The following is a 19,409-nucleotide window of genomic DNA, read 5'->3' on the forward strand; positions in this document are numbered from 1 at the left end:
TATAATCATTGTTTGATAAATTTTGTGATACTGTTCACTGTATTTTGTGATATTGCAAAGGTTTGTAAATAAACCAAAGCAATAAAAAAAAAAAAAAAAATTAGCAAAGCTGGGAACAAACAAAAGAACTCCTTCGAGTTTTTGAATACTGGGAAAAACTCAGAGCCCTGAGGCAAAATATAAATCCCTCCTAGGAGAATAGTGAAGCGTTCACGGACAAACTTCTGCTTGCCCAGAATAAGATTAGGAACTAACTCGATGGGCTGGAAACAGTCATAATCGCACATTCTTTTAGAGAAGAACATCAAAGCACACTAGGTGAGAAGTGTATCCCTGGTCAAAGGACATCTAATCAGGGTATGTCCACTAATGGTTTTAGTTTCAATGAGATAACTGGGCAACGAATTAAAGAAATTCTGAAAAATATGCATCCAACTAATGGTCGGGGAGACCTTCTTCCCTCAAAAATTATCTTTGAACATCAGGACATTTTTATGCCGTTTCTTTGTAAATTTGTCAATGCTTCCTTTAAGCATAGTATCATCCCGTAACTATTCAAAGATGTGGCTGTTTCTCCCTTACTGAAAAAACAAGAGCTTGATCCAATGGACACAACAAATCTGCGGCCAATTATGAATACCCTGTTCCTTCTCAAACTAGTGGACAAAGTTGCGGCTTCACAACTTTAGACACACATGGAAGTGGCAGGAATCTTTCATAGGAAGCAATCAGGTTGTAAATGCGCTCAGGGCATGGAGAGTGCCTTGGTCGATCTTCAAACATAAATGTTGGAAACCTTTGAAAGTAGTGGACTAGGGCTGCAGACCCTTTTAGATCTTTCAGCAGCCTTTGATATCTTAGACCATCAGATATTACTGGAAAGGCTGAGAGTGACAGGTGGACTCTCTGAGGCGGTGATCAAAGTGTACGAAAAGAAGTAGTGGAACTATGTTCCCTGCTGGCCTGCCCCTGCTCCCCCACAAACCCCATTTCCACAACCCCTCCCACACACAATACACCCCCCCCCCCCAAACACTTGCACCTGCTGTATAAGGGAACGTTCAGTACAGTGCACTGAAAGTGTTCTTCCTACACTTTAATTTTGAAACAAAACCATTCCGGAACGGTTTCTTTTTAAAATAAAAATATAGGAGCTGTACAAGGTAATTTTAAAAGGTATAGGATCACCGCTCCCGACCGCTCCCGCTCACTTCGACCACTGCTCTGAGGAGGCAATAACCTGGTTGAGATCGTTTTTTTTGAGGGGCGCAGATCAAATGTGCATTGGGGAGACAATGCATGTGAGGCAAAGTTATTGACGTGTGGAGTCCCGCAGGGGACCTGCCTCTCGCCCCTGCTTTTTAACATATATATCCAGCCATTGTGTCAAGAGTTTGAGAGATTAGGATTCTTTTTCTCCAACTATGCTGACAACTTTCAGCTCACAATGGAATTGAGTGGCAACTTTACAGAGGACCACGAGAAGCAAAAAAAACATATACCAGGAAATTAAGAACTGGATGTCCACAAACTGCTTATGTTTGAATGCAGCTAAAATCGAGCTAATGATTTATGGCTCGAGACAAGCAAGGAAAAAACTATGCCAGGCCTATGAAAGCTTCATGATAGAAGAGAATCAGATAACAGTTGCGACTAAGGTCAAAACTTTGGGTGTCTACATGGAGGCAAACCTCAATGCGGATGCACATGTTCATCTGATCGTGAAAAATACCAACTATTATCTTAGAATTCTAAGATTGATTAGATCAATGATCTCGAAGGAGAACTGTGCCAAGTTGGTGAGGGCTGCTTTTCTCTCACAGTTGGACTACTGCAATTCCCTTTTAAGGGCAGCAAGCAAAAAGTCCATCCAAATTCTTCAGAAATCACAGAATGCAGCTGTATGCATTATGTACCGACTACCATGAAAAGATCAATCATCTGTAGCCAGGAAAGGGCTACACTGGCTACCGGTGGCAACGAGAGTTGCCTTTAAGATTCTGATGCTTGCTCACAAGTGTATTTTATGGACTGCCACCTTATATCTCAGAGAGAGGTTGGTATTATACCAACCTATGAGAAACCTATGATCCACAAAAGCATTCCTTCTGAAAGTTGACCGTGTAAAAAGAGCCCAGGGAAGAGGTCGCTCTTTCCCGGTTTTGGCAGCCCAAGCATGGAATGAACTGCAAGAATCCATGCGAAAAGAAGATAGCCACTCTGTTTTTGGAAAACGTCTGAAAGCTAGGTTATTTGAGTAATGTTTGGGAATTTTTGGAAGGTTTCCCTATTCCTTCTGTAGTGACCAGCGCCTGCACGCCCTCGGGCTTTGGCGTCATATAAATGGTTTAACATAACATAACATAACATAGAATCTTGCTTGGACGTTGCTTTCATTACCGTGGTGTTGTCATGCGGATGCTTCTTCTGCTGACTCACAGCTTCAGCCCGTGCTACCAAAGGCGAAGGAGTTATATACCTCAAACTATATTTACTCTTTGTGCCCGAGGCACTGGTTAACTTGCTTGTAATGCAGGGTTAGGCGTAGCGCTTAGAAGCCTGTGCTCACCCTTTTGCTACAGCATGACCTTCATCTCTTGGTACGATGTTACATCATTTTTAATGAGTTTTTTCTGACCATTTTATGCTGAGAAAACGCTTAAAAATGCTGGGGGTGGAGGGGATATAAGGTTTAGGGGGGAATTGGCAGTAAATAATAGATAGGTATGGGGTGGGTTGGGGGTACACCACAAAAATAAAAAAAGCATTTCTTTGATTAGCTTTGTTGGCCAAAAACGGTCATAAAAAATGCATCGAAAAACAAATGGGTGATGTAACATGCAACCTTATCTCTTTCATCACAGCCCCTTTGTATGTTCTACGGTTCTGACACAGGGTTACATAGGAGGTCAGTGAATGATATAGTGACATGGGCACAACAAAATCACATGATGGCTCTCACCCGAAAACGCACCAACGCTAAGTGATCGGTTTCTCCGATTTGAAGCTGCCAACAGCACATCACAGCTCTCTTGCTCTTCTCCCTCTAAACACGACTAACAAACCCTGCTACCCTCATTGCATTGCAGATCCGCCAGAGCGCCAAGAGACCATGCAGGTGGCAACAGTGTGTGGTTCAAGAAACTTTAACATACCATTACATGCTTTGCTTGATTCTTCTACCCTGCTCCCCCTCCACCTTCTGCAGGAGTCTGTCCTGATACATACTGGTTTCACTATTACCATTTTATGGCCAATGCTGGATTTTACTTGTATGGACTTCATTGATTCACGGTGCATCACCCTTTCTCATCTCTCATGCTGCACTTCCTTTGCATCTTGTACTCATGGTGGCCCTGAATCATGCTGTTCCCATCATCATCTTGTATACTGGCTTGCAACATTATGTATTAATACTGACTTCTGCAATTGTATTTGTTCTCCCCTCTTGCTTCTCCATTATTTTTGACTGCTTACTCTCTGTTTTCTCCTCCTCTCCCTTTCTCCCTTTCCCTATCTCCTCCCCTCCTCCCCTTACTTTCTTCTATGCACTTACTCTATCAGAATTGTCCCTGGACCTAGTATGACAGCAACCTCGTCTGTCTCCTCCCCACACCCTTACATACCCCCCACACCCTTACATTACTATCTGAAATGTCATCAAGCCTAGTACGATAGTCGCTTGTTATGTTCCTCCCCTCACTTTCTACACCCTCTCCCTCACCTTTTGTTTTTCTCTGGCTCTACCAGAAATATCGCCAGGCCTAGTACAGTAGTCACCTGTCTATTTCCATTTCCTTCCCACTCTTCCCCTATCTTCCTTATCTATGTCTTGGCTCTTGCACTATCTGAAATGTCGTCAGGCCGAGTACGAAAGTTAATTTCACATCCTTACTGTTCATGGCCTGTAAGAATGTCATTGCATTTTCCCTTGTTCCCTCCCTTGCCTTGAAGCGCTTTGAGACACATTGTTTATAGGTGCTATAGAAATACCATATCATATCATAGCATAACATAGGTGGAAGCCCAGGAAAGACCAGATGACTGTGCATGTGGATGTTCCATGCCAGAGTTGCTCCAGCTGGACCCAACCTGCTTCTCTGTTCGGAACCCTATGGATGACAGATAATGCTTGCAATCCCATTTGGGAGACGTGGCTGTATCAGAGGCAGAATAAGGGGTGGGGATGGTTGTGAGGGTGTGGTTTGTAGGGCCATCACTGGGGTATTGGGGCAAGGGAAGGGAAGGCTGGTTCTCCACCTAGAAACAAAAATCCTGTGGAAATTGGAGGGCCCGGTTTATGAAAAGGCCCAAACTTAGAATGTGAGTGCATAACGAATTTAATTCATTCATCTAAATTTTTAGTCTTATACATTCAATTTCAATATTTAAATGAGAAACAATGCATGTGGTTCATTCACCTGGAGTTCTACAATCACTAACATTGCATTTGAACATTTATAACTAGAATCCTTAGACTTTGAAATATTACAACTAGAATCCTTAAAAACTGAAAAATGATAGCCTCGGATATCGAATTATACTCCTTGAACCCGAAGAACTCTTGTACTTGGTTCCTTCACCTAGAGCACTACAATCCCTCTTACTGGATTTTTTAGTATTTGTAGCTAGAGCCCTTTGTGCACTGGATCCTTACCACCTCTAACAAGGATTCCCGTTTGTGAATTGGAAGAACCCTGTGTCCAAATGCACATGTTTTGAACCAAAATACCTTGTGCCAACATGAACTCATTGGTGCACGTGCCAATGTTTTGCCCCCTTTGGGCTTTGTCTAGGCATCCATAACGCTCTATTTCTATTTATATTTCTATTATAGAGAATGAATTATGCATTTAATATTCTAATTTCTTTGTCCAGAATCCACATTTGTGTAATTAATCTGAAGAGAGAGAGAAGAAAATAACAGATAAAAATAAGAAAAAATATATCAAATAGGAGTTCATATCTCCACTTGCAATGGTTCTTATGACATCTAAAAATGCCCTAATGCAAAGGTGCATGCTCAGCAATCCAATGTGAGCTATACCATGGCGGGTTCCACAACGTCCCCATATACCACTCTTTGATCCCCGATCGCCCCCTGTGTGATTTCCATTCTAAATCACTATATTTCTTGTGCCAAATCTGCTGCTGCTGAAAAAGTCATACTCAATTAGGTTCTATCATACTCTTACCTAACTATTGATATTACTGGTGTCTTGATACAATCTGTGTACATTGAGTGGATTGGTTGGTACTTGATACCCTATGCTCCAGTAAATCATATATAAAAATACATATATATGTGCCACTTAATCATGCACAGGAATGTGTTTACTCCATCCAAACATAAAAATGCAATTAATTTGCCTATATGTTTTTGTGCACTTGAACCTTAGAAAGGTTGCATTCGAATTGTGCCGTCAAGTAGGATTGCTGTTATCCACTCCAGTCACCGTGTTTGGCGATAAAATGCCCAGAGATCTTTATCTATGAGCAAAGACAAATGTTGTACTGAAGATTGCTTCAATTACTGGTGGTACCTATTCTATATGTGCCATGATAGTTGAGTACTTAACTAATGGTAGTTGAGTTGTTTCAAAATTGGTTGCCGTTCTGCATGTTGGAGCACTGCCGCCATTTTGAAAAACATTTTTATAACATCAGGTTGCGATGTGATGATGTCACCATTTTGTGATGGCACCGTGTTGATTTTCAATACGATCATATTGGACGTGGCTTCCTGTTATTTGAAAAGATGTGTATTGTGTAGCATCCTTCACATAGCTTTATACAGATGTGTTTATTTATCTTTATATTGGGAACGGTTATATGCTTGCTGATTATTGATCTGACCATGTGATTTTAAATTCATTCAATGTGAACTAGTGAGTCTTCGTCCAGTATTCCCATACAGGATTCCAATGCAGAGTAATAAATCCTAATATGTAATATGATCTTTGAATTATACTGCCCGTATATGATGGATGGAGTTCTAACAATCCATTGATACAAACCACTACGGTATTCCCTTAATCGCTTGATAACCTATGGGTGATTACTTGGTGGTGTGCAGCCGCCATCATTTTCCCCTGCTACATTAAACACTTTCTTGTTTGTATACCCATGTGTATTCAAACTTTTTCAAAATTCAGGAATTTCCTATTAGCACAATAGCCACCATAACATAGATTATTTGTTCAGTTAGCACTCTATATGGCAAGGACTGGTGTTGAACATAACTTCCTCCACAGCAAATGTTCCAGTTGCATAGGCAGTGCTTATACTCATCCCCCATTTGAACATTCATAGAGTATATAATACATTCACATGTGTGGATGCTCACTCCAATCATAGAGTACAACCTCTTTGGTTATGTACATTCCCTTTCTTCTAAACAGCTACACGGTGTTATCCAATTGTGTGGCCTTTGCCATTTGCTAATTCTGTAACCATTGTCCATAAACACACAGTACAGTTCTGTATTTTGTGATGGTTATCTGTATCCCCCTTGTCAATCATGCTAATGCTTCTTACAAAAATACATGTAGTTCATTGTCCTTATTGAGTCCAAGTGTGGTGCTTCTCAGACTGAATATTAGTCTGGCTTCTTCTTGTCTTAGGATCAGTTGTCTGTCTCCTCATTGCTCACTTGTAGGTATGTCTTTCATGCCAATGAACTTGATCTGTTCTTTGCTATCCATATTGTTTTCCACCACCCAATGTTCTTGTAACGGGAGTCTTTTGTCAGAAATTGGGGACATGATGAGGTGTTCTCTTATTCCAAATCTAAGTTCCTGTAAGATTGATCCAACCTACAACTTGTTACATGCACATATGACAATATAAACTACACATGTTGTATGGCAATTGATCCTATCCTGAATAGAGAGAAGCAGATTATCCATAGTCACGTACGTCTGTACATTGTTAAGTGCATGTTTGCACATGTGACAGTTGATGCATTTGTAAAAGCCTTTTACTGCAAGCTCACTGACTGCACCCTATTGAATGGAACGTTTTCTGTTATTCATAAAACTTGGACTTCATTTTGTTTTCAAATTCGGTGTTCTGGTATAGACAAATTCTGGTCCATCTGATATGTAGTTTCTCAAATCCTCATCCAATAACAAAATGGCCAGTTTTTTAAAATAAATCTTATAGATTTTGTTGTTAGTTTGGGAGAATCTAGTGATCATCCTGGTCTTGTTTTCATAATGTTTTATCATCACTTTAGGAGCGAGCAGTGCTCATCTATCCAGGCTGTCTTCTTTATTTTTTGTCTCATTTATATTTTGCATCGACCATCTTCTTTCTAGAAACCTTTTTTCAATGATTTTCTTTTCATTGTCCAGTGTCTGGTAGGGTCTCATATGTTTTGTGCACCTTAGGAAGCAAATATATAGTGGGAATCTTTGGTTTGTCGCACATGAGGAATTCATACTCACCATCAGTGATGAGTTGTATTTGGTACCATTTCGTGATCAACTCTTGAAATTCCTTGAATGTTCCCTTCACAAACTTTTGGTTGATCCTTGAATAACAATAGAGTAGTGAGAGATAGTCCTCCGCCATTTTGTCCTCCACCTATGTGCGTTTCCTCAAAGGAAGCTGTGCTGTGATCAAATGCACACATGCACTCAGAGTTTGCACACACCATGTCCTGTGTGACGCCTTCAGCAATTCACGGTTTTGCATATTAGATGCTTGAACTTTCAGGCCCCTATTTCAAGTGGAAAAAGTGAACTGCAAGCAGGGTCGGACTGGGGCATAAAATCGGTCCAGAAGTGGCGCACAATCACACATTACAATTCCTTACTATGCAGAACAGACTGAGGACTATCCAAGAGACGGTTCTTGGTAAAATATATTGCAAATAATGCAAACATATTTGCTAAGTAACATTGGTTAAAACTAGTGCAGTAACTTATGAAAATGACCCACTCTGGCCCAAAAAAATGGGTCCCTCCTAAAATCATGGGCTGGCACTGCGAGCATTGCCCTATTACCCTATAGGCCAGTCCAAGCCTGATTCCAAGTCACATCTGCAAAGAGCAGAAAACTGGGACTCGCTGAAGGTACTATGTATGCCCTCGGACCACTCTGCAGCCATTTGTTTGTCCCAGTGGAAGCGGTCATAGTGATAAAGGTGCTTGGCATATTACGAGGTGGCAACTAGCTTATTGTCGCCAAGGATCAGAGCAGAGGTACTGGTCTGATAGGCTAGACTGGAGGTCAGGCCCCAGGCTTTGATGTCCGGTGTATCACAGAAGCTATCAGTATTTGCCCTTTCTGTGCGGGGCTGCAGTAAACATCCACTTCGAATTCTTTCTTCCTCCTTCAAAGCTGTGGGTGGCTGGTAGGTCATTTTGTAAGTGTATGCCCCAGTTGGGGGTGATGCATCAAAGTAGGCCAGGTTGGTGGTGTGCTTTATAAGAAGTTCTCTGAGTCTGATTACTGCTGCGCTAAAGCATGGATACAAAGAAGGGGGTGGCTATGCTTCTCTGGGTCCCGCTGTTACCAGGTGGGGAAAGGTATCCAAGACTGTCGAGAGCCTGTCCGTCATTAAAACCAATCATTATATCATCCTTGGAAGCGCATAGTATAGGCATGAGAAACTGTAAATGAGGTTCTTGTTTCAGTCAAGGTGTGACGCCAGTACTCAGCTGTAATATATTGGATAACGTCGCCCATGCCATATTTTATACACATATTGCAAGTCACTGAGGAGTTCTATGACCGAACAGAGGATCAAGGCCAAGGCTGAGTTCCTTTATATGGTCATGGCATTCTGAGGTGACTTGCAATATCTTTTTGCAGGGGGGGTATTTTATTCCTTACAATACATGGCCAGACACTGCCATCTCCCTTGATACCTGGCGTATTGCTTCATGAAATGTAAGATCTTTCAGTTGTTGATATCTGATCATTGTAGAATCTGTGTAAAAAGAACACGTCATGTGAAGCAAAACATAGTTTACGCAGTGTTATACAATGGGCCCCATTACAAGGTTGCCGGTCTGTAAACAACGGTACCAGTAAGCTTACCGGTACCGTAGTCTCCGGACCGGCAAACTAAGAGTTCTGCAAGCGGGTGCCTTTCAGCCTGGCAGGACTGACCTGGCGGGCAGTAAGGCACCCGCTCGCAGACCTTGACGGATGCACCGACACTGATGCACACAATGCCTGTGCATCCGTCATCCCCAGTTCCATTGAGTCCAATGGGACTCGAATGGGAATGGGGAGTCATATTTTCCGGCGCCCGGCAATGGGCAATTACTGGGACCGCCAGGGCCATAATGCCCTGGTAAGACCCCATTGGCGGGTGCCAGAAAATTAATGACTGGCGGCAGCCGTTCCGGTATTTAATGGCAGAGCTACCACCAACCTCGTAATGACCGACAATTCCTCTAAAACCATTTTGTGGATTAAATGATAACACGCGGATACATTCTTGCGTCAGAACACAATATCACCAAACTGTAGAAACAGTTACTTATCCATTAATGGCTGAAAAGTGTCACGCAAATTAAATTAAAATTAGAAGAAGTGAATTTGAAAAGCTTGTCACAGCTTTCATTAAGTGAAGCCGTGACAGCTGGAGTTCTGCTCTGTGCTGGCTCAAGAAGAAGGCATTGTGACATCACAAACCAACTGTAATAAGATATTACAACGGAGGTAGTGATGTCATGTTCTTATTACAGGTGAGTAGTGATGTCACAAGTAGCTTGTGATAGGAACAGTATTGGCAGGCCTTTAAGAGAAAATTGAAGACTGCCATGTACTATAACAACATTGCAACAGTGGCATGGGTAATAAATGATGACGGTTGGCTTTGTGCCAGCGCCTTGCTGCGGCCTGTGCCAGTGCAGAGCAAGAATCCAGATGCTACTTGGGCCTTTAAATGAAGAGGGGCCTGGCTGTTCAGAATCCCTTTTCTTCTGAACTGTGTGCTGGAGTTCACTCACATCCATGAGTTCATAATGACTCCTTTATGGTAGTATGTTTATTTAATGCACGGGTGTTTAGTACAGTAAGGCTGGCAACTATCTGCATGCAACCGCTTACATCAAACCTTAAAAACTGTCTTCAGTGCATTTTAGAAAGGCCGCTTGCACTATTTGGTTGCAACACACCATGCCTGATTGTCAAGTCTGTGTAACTCTGACTCAATGCCAGTCGCTCCCAACGTTCAACTGTGGCCGTGTGTGTTGTGTGAGGTGAAGTTAGGGTTGCCCCCTTTGTTTGAAGCAAAAGCCCCACGCACAATTCTTGAAGCCACGCCCCTTAACACAGGCCTTTGTAGATTTGGAATCTGTAGTACAATAGTGGAGAGAAAAAACATGCTTGGGGTTTATTTTTTACGTATGCTGTTTTTTTTTTTAAGTAAACTTCATTATTCAAATAAAATATACATTTGTTCACCATGGAGCAATGAAAAGCTTGCCTGATTCTGACATAATTAGATCCAGTCACTGACCAGCTGCTCAGATTTACATGTAAATTAGCCAACTTGGCCCATCTTGCAGATGATAAATGGCACTGATCATTTAATTTCTGAAAAAATGTATTAGTTGGGGTTTAAAAACAGCTGCAGACACCTCCCTTTAAGCTTTATTTTAAGCTTTGAACCCTATTGAATCCTTGGAAAAGCTCAGTGAGTTAAGAACCTGCAGCACAGATCTAGCTGCAGGTTTCACATAAACCACTGCAACAGGTATATTAACCCACCAAGCAAGCATTCCAAAATATCACAGGGCTAAAAGGTGAGAGTGATTCTGTGAGCATTTTATAAAGCACGTACCATTAACAAATGTGTCTATTTTTAGAGGCATAGCCAGTTACTCTGACTTGTGAGTGATTTGTGTTCCCGTTCATCCTAGTCTACTACAGAAAACTGCCTTGTTATTTAAAAAATAAAAAACATTTTATCCCTGCTGTTATACTTCTTAGACATATTACAGGGCAATATTATAGACATCTCACTCCCGTACACAACAGTGACGTTTAAGTTTCCCAATAAAATGCAGATCCGCAAGTAGCAGGCTTGAAGTTTGATGAGGGGAGCAAATCCTTGAATGCTGATGAGATAGCTCAACGGGTTGGGCATTCGCAGCTGCAATTTGTCTGTAATCTGAAGATCATGGGTCTGAATTCCAACAAGGCCAACTCAGCCTTTCATCCTTCTGAGGTTGATAAATGAGGTCCAACATCAGATGGGTGATAATGTATGTAAATATATTCTATGTAAAGCGCTTTGGTGGGAGTGCTATGTACATTACCCATTTTCTGGATAGCAAATAAACTGTGAAACTTTTAATAATAATAATGGTGAAACAATCACGTGAAGCTGATTAGTTTTGTTGTGCTGCAGAGAGGGGACTCCATTCCAGAAAAGCCTCAAGCATTGGGAAGTGGTCTGATAACATGGCTGGCACATCTCACCGTGCACAGTTCATTGAACAGTGCTTTGCTTTCTGGGACTTGTAGTTTAGGTTTTCTGTACCACAAATTACATGCACATTGGCACTGCCTTAAAAGCAAACACAGACCACTTGTCAGCTTCTTTCCCTCCACTACCTCCTTGCTCTATACGATTGTTGTGAAGCAGAGATGTATATTAGTAAATGTTGCTTGTTTTTTTTTCATTACTGAAAACAGGCGCCCCCCACATTGTCTTGCATGCCTGCAAATAAAATGTGCAGTTTGGAGGGGAAAACATGTGTTTTGCTTTTAACAAAGCAGACAGCTTTGTAGATTTCTTTAAATATAAAATGGACCTTTTCTTTCACAAATGAACCAAATAGTTTGGGATACCTGTAATCTGGGCTTGCCTTTAAAATGCACATGGGCTCTCAAAAATAACGGCCCCGTGGTTACCACTACTGTAATTCACAGCTCAGAGTAACACTGCGGGAAGCCCATTCAGCTCTGGCTGACACCCCTTAAACCCCCAGCACTTCCCCCGGCTTCCGTGTCTTCAAACTCTGAATGCTGTCTCGGGAGACAGATCTAAAACCCGGATTCATTGTCTGCACACCATAAAGGGCGCTCAAAACACGGCCAGTGCGGACTATATCCGGGCAGGTGGCAACCCTAGGTGAAGGGGCTGGGTTGAGCTCGAGCGTGCCTCCGCCGCATTCATGACCGTGTGTTTTGCGCGCCCGGTTTCCCTGTCATTGAGGTGCACAGAGTAAATCACAGGCGGTGCAGACACTCGGAGGCGGCTGCGGGGAGCCGAGCCAGAACCTGTTCAATTATTCATGAAAGAGCTAAAAATACCCGCGCTCCAAGGCGCCAACATCGTCACCGAGGCGTCTACTATCCGAGGCGTGAGGTCCGAAGGCCGCCTCCTCTCTCACGTGAGGGTGGCCACAAAGTCATCTCCCCGCCGAGGCTTCCGCTCTCCTCAGTGAAGTGTGGGATTCTGACAGCCAACTCCCCACAGAGGTGTGTAGTGTGAAACCTGCCCTCCCACATGGAGGGCATGTGGTGCGTGGGACCTCCTGCGCGGGGACAAAGGGTTCAAAAGCTGGATACCGCCTGAGCATGGCACCCGAAGGCGGACTCCTTGCTGATGAATGAGGTCGCAAGCGCATCCATTCTCCATGGCTTGAGGCCGCAAGGGCCGCGGTTCTCTGAAATGTGTGCCTCCTCCCTGACGTGATGAGTGAGATATCAAAGGCGCCTGTCTACTGATGTGTAAAGGGCAACGTATGAGTGTGAAAAGACGCCTGCTCTCTGATGCTTGCAATTCTGAGGGTGTCTCATCTGTGGAATGTGTGGCTCCACAATGAGGCATGAGGGCTGCTGCTCTGAGGTATGTGGTACCAGGGGCATCTCCACACTGAGGAGGGGTGTGGCTTGCAAAAGCCATCCCTTCATTGAAACATGGGGGTCCTAAGACCTAACCTGCCCTTTCTAAGATGCGGAGTCTGAAGTCTGCCTGCCCTGGGGCTTGAGGTTCTAGGGATGTCTCCTTACTATGCTATGCCACCCGTAGTCCCCCTCCACTTTGAGACTTGATATTGCAAGACCGTCTCCCCACTGAGGCGTGAAGTTGCAAAGGAGAGTCTTCTGTGTGAGAGGTGTGGTCCCAAAGCGTCTCCTGCTGAACCCAAATGCATGCATATTTATTTGCCAACCCCATACCCTCACCCGGAATAATTTGGCTCACACATTGCTGCCAAGTGTTGGCAATAAAAGGCTGTAGGTTTTTATTGCACAGATATGGTTATGGAGATAACAATAATCACATATCATCTTAGTAACATACTTTTGGGTACCAGGTCTTGGGGTTACCCCCTCTGGCCCGTGCCCGCCTTCTCATGTCCCACGACTTGTTGTGGGCACCGTACAGTGCCTTGTACTTCTTTTCCTTTGTTCTTCTCCCTTATTTGTAGGGTGGAAGGGTTTTGTGGTGAAGAAGCAAAGGTTTGGAAGGCACTGAGTAAACAGTGCACCTCCTGTGTGTTTGGGTCCCCGTTCAGGGTCCACAAACTGTTTGTGTTTTCTCAGAGCATGCCGCTCTGTATTTATAAAACCCAGGGGAGCCCTGGGTCTTTGCTATGTATAGTAGTGGGGGCTGTTGTGTTCCAGCCACTGGCTGGATAGCCGACTGTCTGGCCACCTGGGGAAGAGGGGGCAGGTCTTTGAACCTGATCCCTGCCTGACTGTTGGTTTCCTTAGGTGCTTAGCACCTTGCTGTATGGAGGAAGGGTCAGGTGATTGTTCACACCTCACCCTTCCTCAGCTTTGTGTTGCACAGACTGCCTGCCTCTCTGGCTTGGGGAAGGAGAGGAGCAGAGAGGGGGAGAGGTTGGGCTGCCCCTCTCCAGGCCTGCTGATGGTAACAGCAGTTACCCTGCCTCTCTTTGGGCGGCCCTGCAGCATTGCCCACAACAGGCACACAACCTATGGTTACTGACTGATGAGTGGGCGCGCTTTCTAAAATGGCGCCTCTGTCTCGTGCCAGTAAAAGTGATACAGCTGGACACAACTGTGCGATTTAGACATGCCTCGCATGCAACATTTGAAAGTTCCTTAGGGTGGAGCATTCGATACAAAAAAACCAAATGAAACTTCACTTTATTTTGATTTCTGCATTGAATGTTCTCTCCTGAGGAGCTTTAAAGTTCTGCAAGAAAAGCATTTTTCTTATTGTTGTAAATATTTCTTGTACTGTGCTTCGATTTAAAATAAACCAGAGAGATCCTAGGAACAAGAAATAACCTCAATATAATAAACAAGTTACAAAATGTGATACATCAAGACACATAGCCTAACAGACATTTCTATAAAAATATATATATATTCAGTGGTCCACATATAATAAAGTTTTTCATTAAAAGTGACAACCTACCATTCTACAAAGCCTAAATATTTAAGAAACCTCAGCACTCTAATGGTTAAAGAAACAGATCTACCGGATTACCATCCGTGCCAAAATAGGTCTGCCTCCACGGTGTAATCACAACACAGGGAACCACCCATAAAACGGTCCCGAACCTCGGAAAGCCTCACACATGCCGCCAGCAGATGATCCAAGCTCTCATTCATAGAATCCATTTGAGAAAAACGGCAGCAGTGGCTAGGATGGTCAGAATTGCAGCAAACACTGGGCATTCCACCCGTAAGCATTATTTTAATTCGGAATCTCATTAATACAGATCTTAGTCTAGCATTTACTAGATAGGTAGACAATTGACCGCAATTCTTGTGTTCCCCTGTCAGGTTTATTTATTTATTTATGCATTTAGACTTGTATATAGCGCACCAAAACCCTGCGGTATCAAGGCGCTTTAATTTAAGAATATGGTTGCAGTACAGTTTCTTTAAATGCTTCAGGTCACAGGATTGTTTAATACAGAGTGGTGGGCAAATACATGGTGACAACCACATGTCACACGGCGGCAACGACACACAGATGCAAAGGTCCGATAAAGGCAAAATACATGGTGCCTACCCCAAATTGCAGGGCAGCAACGCACAGAGATGCAGAAGTCCAAATAAAAAACAGAATACATGGTGCCTACCCCAAGTTGCAGGGCAGCAGCGCACAGAGATGCAAAGGTCAATTCAGGGTGCATAAACATAGTGCCTACCCCATGTTGCAGGGCAGCAGCACACACAGATGCAAAAGTCAATTCAGGGAGCATAAACATGGTGCCTAAACATGTTAATAGCATTTAAAGTTGCCTAATGCTGAGCAAGTGTATGTCCAATCCCATTCGCACAAACATTTCTTCACCAGCGTGAGGGTTTCAGAAAGTTATTGTTGAGTACAGCACACTGCCTCCGTTGTGGCAGTGCACTCAGAAAACCTACTTTGTCAGACTCACCTGAGGTTTGCCGAACAGCAAATCATACAAGTTCCATGGACTAACCACTTTCCTCCAAAGAAGTAACATATTCCACATGACACGACTTTTCAAGGACAAAAGACCGAGTTCATATCGAATGTCCATTAAGGGAACATAATTATGTAGAGACAGTACCTTCCTCCACATTCCCGATTCAAAGACAGCATTGTCTCAAGATCAGCTTTGTCAACACTATCATCTCATAATATTTAATTGCAGGCAGCACCAGGAACCCACCATGCTTATTATTAATTATTTTCATTGAGGGAACAATGTTTTAATTGGAGGGAATTTGTAGCATTCCTCCATCCACTGTGGATCCGAGCGCCCAAGTGAATAAAGTGCTCTGTGACCTCAATAGGCATATTCTTGATGCCCACTTAAAACCCGTCTTCCTCTTGTTCGGGGAGAATCTCATGATTTTCGTTTGATTTTAAAACCATTAGCTACTGCATAAGTACGCCAAGCTACTGGCCTCTTCTGCAAACTAATTTGGGAGTGATCTAAACTAAGAATATCAGCATATGCTAACCATTTTATTCTAGGTTCACCCAGAAGTGGGGACCCCAAAACATAGCCATCTATGGCCTCAATTACGACAGTTATAGAGATGTTAAAAAGACAGGGGGCATATACGCATGGATTCATGTTCAAATCACACAGTGACGTTAGGGGTACAATCTTTCAAGATGGATCTCTGTCTTCTTGGAGTGTCTACTCACAGAGGAACATGCAGCCTAGAATGTCTACTCATAGAGGAACATGCAGCCTAGAGTGTCTACTCACAGAGGAACATGCAGCCTAGAATGTCTACTCATAGAGGAACATGCAGCCTAGAGTGTCTACTCACGGAGGAATATGCAGCCCAGTGTGTCTCCTCGTGAGGAATATCCCACCCGAGGAATATGCGGTCTAGCTTGTCTTCTCACTGAGGAATATGCAGGCTATAATTGTCTCTTCACTGATGACTATGCAGGCTAGCATGTCACCTCAATGAGCAATATGTAGCCTAGCTTCTCTGCGCATTGAGGAATATACAGCCCAGTGTGTCTCCTCACTGAGGAATAGCCAAACTGAAGAATATGTAGTTTAGCTTGTCTCTTTACTCAGGAATATGCAGCCTAGTGTGTCTCCTTATTAAATATTATACAGCCTAGCATGTCTCCTAACTGCGGAATACACAGCCTAGTGTGTCTCATCTCTGAGGAATAGGCATTCTAGTCTGTATTCTCGCTACGGAACATGCAGCCTACAATGAATACAGACTGATGAATGTGTAGCCGCCTAGTGTGTCCCCTCACTGAGGAATATGCAGCCTATTCTGTCCCATCCCTGAGGAATATACAGCCTAGTCTGTATCCTCTCTTGGAACATGCCACCTATGATGAATCCAAACTGAGGATTATGTAGCCTAGCTTGTCTCCTCAATGAGGAATATGTAACCTAGCATGTCTCTTCATTAAATATTATGCAGCCCAGCATGTCTCATAAATCAATGAAGCATATGGAGCCTGGTATGTCTCATCGCTGAAGAACATGCAGCCTAGTCTGTATCCTCACTGAGGAAAATGCAGCCTGGGATGCATCCAAACTGAGACTTGTGTAGCCTAGCTTGTCTCCTCACTGATTAATATGCAGCTTGGTGTGTCTGCTCACTAAACATATGCAGCTTAGCGGGCCTCCACACTGATTATGTGGGATCTCAGGAATCTCAGGAATGTCTACTCAATGAGGAATGGATGACACACAATGTCTTCTCCTCCAGGCGTTAGGTTTACTGGGAGTCTACCCTCAAAAGTAATTATGTATTTATTTTTTGTTTGCTTGTTAGGTGCTTATACAGCAAATTAATTATGTTTCAGAGCACCCACAGAGCAACGGGGCAAGGAAGATGGCAGTGGTGTAGGTGCTGGGGTGTCCATGCTCGTGAGTGAACCACAGATGAAGTGCAAGGTATGGTAAGTGCTATATGGCTTGGAATCACATTGGGTGGAAAAGTGTGAGTCTCCAGGGCGCAGAGTGTGCCAAAGCAAGTGCTGAAGGTAGACAGAAGCTAGGATGATTGGGTGTGAGTGGTCAGGGGCCCAGAGGATGCATAAGGGTCCAAGACACCAATCACAGCAACTGTGAGATTAGCAGAGGAGGGAAGGAGGAGGGAAGGAGGAGGAAAAGAGGAAAGTCTTGAGGTGCTTTCGAATTTAAGAATGTCCTTCTCAAGACTTAGAGGGAGGGGGAAGCTGTTCCAAAGGAGGGATCTAGATGAGGAAAACGAATGACCTCCTGCCCTCTGTTTAGCGAAACACTTTACACACAAGGAGTTGGTGCCAGAGGAACGTAGAGGTCCATCAAAGGTATGGGGACACAAGTAGTTTCCGAAAATGAGGCATGCATTTTAATTGTGTCTTTTCACTGATCGGTTTTGCAGCAACAGTGTCTACCCATGGGGGTTGAAATGTTTCCTCACTGTGACACAGTGGCCTAAGGGTACCTCCTTGCGGAGGCTTGGGGAATTAAAGTGGTCTTCTCAATGCACAAGATCCCACACTGTTTCCACAATGAGGCATGCTATTCAAAATCATCTCCTCATTAAAAGAGTGTCCCAAGACTCATATCACTGTATCATGGGGTGCCAATGGGTGTCACTTCAATGAGGAGATGATTCCCAAGGCATCCTCCTCATTGCAGTTCAGGAGCCAAGGCTTTCTCATTGAAGAGTGGGGTCTAAAAGCATTGCCCGACAGTGGCACATAGTGTTAAGGCCATCTCCTCTCTGGTGTGGGGTCCCAAGACCAGACTCTGACTCAAGCTGCAGGTGCAAAGTATGCAGGATGCCTTTTCTCAGAGGCATAAATGTACAGGAATATACTTCTTTGAGGTCTAAAGTTCAAAGCCCATCCCATCTCTGAGGTGCGACGAATATGCAGACTATTGTGTCTCATCACTGAAGAACATGCAGCCTAGTCTGTATCCTCACTGAGGAGAATGCAGCCTGGGATGCATCCAAACTGAGACTTGTGTAGCCTAGCTTGTCTCCTCACTGAGGAATATGCAGCTTGGTTTGTCTGCTCACTAAAAATATGCAGCTTAGCGGGCCTCCACACTGATTATGTGGGGTCTCAGGTGGCCACATAGGTGTCTCCTCCATGAAACGTAAGGTCTCAAGGGTGTCTCTTTACTGAGTCATGAAGGTAATGTTTGAGGCATGGTTACCTACATTTCTCTTCATTCCAAGACATGGGGTCGCTCACTGTGGGTGCATAGTCTGTAGGAAGGTTCCTCATTGAGGCCTAAGGATTATGCCCTTCTTCCTCCTACTCCTTGAACACAGCATTCTTAAATCGATCCCATCAGGAAGGTGTTTGATGGGCCACTGAAGATCCGTCTCTTCTGCAGAATGCACATGGTGATTCGCCTGATTATACTCTCATCCACAGTTTCTTTATTTATGTATGCCTTTATTGTAAAAACCTATTGCTAGCTTTTCAGAAGGGGAGGGGGAATTGAAAAATCCCAAATTCTAGAAATGTTGTGACTCTAAGCCAAGTGAACTGGTTTATTCTCGAGTTTTTCAAAAAGAGCTTTATGCATAGTGAAACCAATCCATTTAAAAAACACATACACCTGTGAAGACACTATATAGATGATGTTTTCATCCTGTGGAGAGGTAATGAAGAAGAGGCAATATCTTTCCATGAATGGATCAATACACAAGATAGACACCTGAAATTTACCTATACTGAAAACAGACATGAAATAAATGACCTTGACTTGACCTTCGAAGTGGACATTGATAAAGGTCAACTCTTTATAAAACAATACAACAAACCTACAGACAAGAACTCTTCACTGTATTACAGTAGATTTCTTCCAGGACATGTACAAGACAATCTGCCATTGGGGCAATCCCTGCGGCTAAAAAGTAACAGCACCACTCGAGATGACTACAAACAAGAGGCAAGTAAATTTAAAGAAAAACTGCATGAAAGAGGATTCCCCCCAAATCTAATAGCTAAAACCATGAAATGAGCAAACCATAACAACCTTGAA

General features: G+C 43.4%; 1 protein-coding gene across 4 annotated transcripts in view; it reads left to right on the top strand.

The window, feature by feature from the left end:
* GRIN2C (glutamate ionotropic receptor NMDA type subunit 2C) overlaps window positions 1–19,409 on the top strand; it is an 853,359-nt gene that overhangs the window by 290,706 nt on the left and 543,244 nt on the right. For 2 of the 4 annotated variants that reach the window (XM_069654855.1, XM_069654858.1), the window contains exon 4: window positions 17,225–17,320. The exons of 1 other annotated variant lie outside the window; for it this stretch is intronic. The gene's annotated coding sequence lies outside the window, so the exon portion shown is untranslated. The remainder of the gene's footprint in view (window positions 1–17,224; window positions 17,321–19,409) is intronic. One more of the 4 variants, XM_069654856.1, reaches the window with a different exon arrangement.

The sequence above is a fragment of the Ambystoma mexicanum genome, chromosome 3q (genome assembly GCF_040938575.1).
Source record: "Ambystoma mexicanum isolate Mex_15411 chromosome 3q, UKY_AmexF1_1, whole genome shotgun sequence".
In the NCBI taxonomy this organism is placed as follows: domain Eukaryota; kingdom Metazoa; phylum Chordata; class Amphibia; order Caudata; family Ambystomatidae; genus Ambystoma; species Ambystoma mexicanum.